Here is a 4,038-nt window from a genome sequence, read left to right on the forward strand (position 1 = left end):
CGGCAATGTTGTTAATCGATACTCCCATTGGGCCATATTTAGCCTCCACCATATCTCTAGACTCATCATAGATTATTTTCTCATATCTAGACTCACCCGGATTCCCTCTGCTAGCCCCATATAAGTTCATTTTCAAAAACCCAGAGGGAGGAGGAGTCCACTTAATATTTTTTCTATAGGATTTTGAGTCAGAGAATTTGTAGTCGTTGTTCTTCGACAATAGCCAAATGTTTTCCATAGCAATGTCCCATTTTGTATATTTTTTATAAGTTCTACCAAGATTCTTAACATTAACCACTTCTTCGATGGCATGTTTGATCTTTGGTATAAGGACATCAACTTCCAAAGCCTCGTCATTAAAAATATTGTGGTTTCTCTCCTTCCAAAGGTGCCATGTCAACATAGATGGACTCACCACCCAAAGAATACCCCATTTAAAATACTTTGCCATATATGGCCAAGAGAAGAGAAAATCTTTTAGAAACTAATTCCTAACCAGATGACACTGCAAACAATCAAGGAGCCAGTCCCAACAACACTTTGTGAAGGGGCACCAAAAAAGTAAATGCTTGATCGTCTCTCCATCTTTCTTACATAATGTGCATACACTGGGTCCCGAGATGCCAATCAATTTTAGTCTCTCCCTTGTAAGAATGCGTCCATGCAACGCGATCCACAAAAAAGTACCTGCCTTAGGTAGAATACTTTTATACCAGCACAATGCCTCGGGCCACTCAATGTCTTTTTCTTTGTGTCTTTGTAATTCATATCCTAGTTGCACTTTGTACATACCTGATTTGGCCACACACCACAACAAGTTGTCCTCTTCACAATTGTAGTGGATCTTTTTCTTACTACAAAGCAATTCTTCTAGTTTCTTCCAATTTTCCTGATTTCATTCTCCCACCTCTTTCCAGATTATCAAGGTGGCAGAGCTAGGCACGTGTTGCATATAGTCTGCAACAAAGGGGCCGACTAAGGCTTCCACCTGATTGACCCAATATTGGTCCTAGAAAGCCTCAGCCAGGGGGGTATCTCCATTCCATGAGTCTCTCCAAAACCTTGCCCTTTCTCCATTACCAATTTTCCAAGTCAAATGCTCCATAATAATTCTTCTACTTCCTCAAATAAATCGCCAAATAGGGGATCCTCCATCTGAATTTGCCAATGTGAAAATTCTTTTCAGGTTTAGGGAGTCAATATATTTTTTGGGTTAAATTTTGCACCAAATTTTATGAGGGTGCATGTACATTTTCCATGCCAACTTGGCACCAAGTGCCAAATTGTGCAAATTCATCTTCCTCAGAGCAGCCCCTCCCTCATCCTTGATTAAGAAAGTTGTTTCCCAGTTAATCAAATGGATTTTATTCTTGTCTTTAGACCCTTCCCATAAGAATTTTTTAAGTAATCCATCAAGATCATTTGCTGCTTTGGAGGATAATCTAAAACATGACATATAATAAATAGATACAGCCGATAATACCGACTTGATCATTTGGATCCTTCCATCTTGTGTAAGCCATTTGTTTTTCCACATTGTTGCTTTGGTGTGACATTTGTTGATCACCTCCTCCCAAATATTGTTTTGGGATCTCCCTGCAGACAATTGCACTCCAAGATATTTGATGGGGAACTCAGCAATCTGAAAACCCAAAATATTTGCAATCTTCAATTGGGTTCTCTTGCTAGTATTGATGAAGTAAACCACATACTTAGTTTTGTTCATTCTTTGCCCTGAACCAATCTCATATTCCTCCAAGATGACTTTGATTGTCTTTGCTTCCCACTCTGTGGCTTCTCCATAAAGAATAGTGTCATCGGTGAATAGGGAATGAGATATAGGATTTAGGTCTTCATGAATTGAAACGCCTCTCCAACTACCCAAAGCTACTAAATTTTTAATATTTCTACCAAGAGATTCTGTCATCAGAACAAATAGGAAGGGTGATAGGGGATCTCCTTGTCTTAACCTATTAGAGGAACAAAAAAAACCACACATCGAGCCATTAACAATGATCTAATAGCATATGGAAGAAACATAATGTTTAATAATTTATCCAACCTCTCTCAAAACCAAATTTCTCTAAAATAGAAAACAGAAAGGGCCCAATTACCCAGTCATAAGCTTTGCTAACATCTAGCTTCACAATCGTTCCGAGCTTCGTGTCTCTACTCATGGTATGAATGGTCTCTGCTGCAGTTATAATGTTGTCTGCAACCTCCCTCCCCGGGATGAAACCATGTTATTAAGATGAGATCAATTTATCCAGAATAATCTTCAATCTATTGACCATAGTCTTGGATATGATTTTGTATAGATAATTGCACAATGAAATTGGTTTGTAATCGGCCATAGTCTCGTAAGTCTACTTTTTGGGAATTAATGCGATCATGGTGTTGTTGATTTCTTTAACAAACTTACCTTTCTTGCAGAATTCTTCAACAACCTTCCTAATGTCTTCTCCCATGAAGCACCAACACTTTTGAAAAAATTTCATGGTCACCTCATTCGAGCCTAGTGCCTTGTGGAGATGAAGCGCAAAAGTGGCATCCTTGATTTCTTTGATCATGAATGGGCGCATCAGAAATTTGTTGTCCTCCAGAGTTACTTCTCTATCGATAACCTCCAGCAGAATTGAGAAACCACCATATGTCTGACCATCCACCGATCCCAGAATCTGTTTGAAATATTCGACTGCAACTTCCTCAATCTCCTCTATCTTTGAGGTTTGCATCCCTTTTGAATTCCTGATGGAATCAATTCTATTTTTACCTTGTTTGGCCTTTAACGATGCATGAAAAAAATTGGTGTTCGCATCTCCTGCACTAATCCATAGTTCCCTTGATTTTTCTCGCCAATAGATTTCCTCTCGAAGCAAAATTTCAGCAAGATCATTTTTTAGTTGTTTTTCTGTTAAGAAATCGTCTTCCATCATGCCATTATGAATGATTGAACTATTCAGGCAATCAAGCTCCTTCTCTATTCTGATTTTCTCATAAAATATGTTTTTGAAAGAGGCCACACTCCAAAGTTTTATTTTATCTTTGATAAACTTCATCCTCCGAGAGAAACAAAAGCTGGGTTTTCCAATAAAAATGTTGCTCTCCAGCCACCACTTCTCTAGACTTTTGAGAAAATTAGGATCCCTCCACCACATGCTTAAAAACTTGAAATTGCCTTTGACCTTTACTTGTGAAACATTGAAACAAAACTGAACCGGAAGTGATCTGAGAGGAAAATAGGCAAGATACTTGATTCCAAGTTAAAAGAAGATTCAACCCAGAATGGTCCTACTAAAAATCTATCAAGCCTCTTTGAAATGCTTCCAAACTTTGCTCTTCTATTGGCCCAAGTAAAACATCCATTTTTCGGAAGTACATCAAAAAGATGATTGTTGGACACAAAGTCCCTGAAACCTTGCATAACTCGATTGGACATTCTTAAGCCTCCCTTCTTGTCATCAATATCAAGCAATGCTTTGAAATCTCCCGCCACCATCGCTTTCTCCCAATATGTAGTTTTGATTAGCTCCATGATTTCAGTCCATAATTTGAGTATATCCTCTAATTTGGTAGGCCCATACATATTAAACAATGGAAACTCGAGGTATTCTATTAAAAATTTGACCCAACAGAAGATCCAATTCTCAGATTTCTAAATCAATTTAATTAAAACTTTATCAGGGTCCCATAAAGTTGCCAATCCACCTACAGCACCATTGGCTTCCTGAAAGAAACCATCATAATTTTTGCATGAAAGAAGAAATATTGATGCTTTGTCCCTATTTAGCTTGGTCTCCTACAATAGAATAACTTCACTCGATATTCTAGCTAAAGCGCGTTTGACCAAGCGACTTTTTTCAGGGGTTGAAAGTCCCCTAACATTCCAAGAAGAGATTTTCATTTCGCACCAAGGGAGATTCCATCTCCCTTGGCTTTTTTCATGAAATCCAACACACTAATAATCCCTTTCTCTTTGGCCTTGGCTTCTCTCTTCTGGCGATTACTTTTCCTACCTCTGCCACCTTTAGCCTTTCT

This window comes from Cryptomeria japonica, chromosome 4, assembly GCF_030272615.1.
Source record: "Cryptomeria japonica chromosome 4, Sugi_1.0, whole genome shotgun sequence".
Lineage (NCBI taxonomy): Eukaryota > Viridiplantae > Streptophyta > Pinopsida > Cupressales > Cupressaceae > Cryptomeria > Cryptomeria japonica.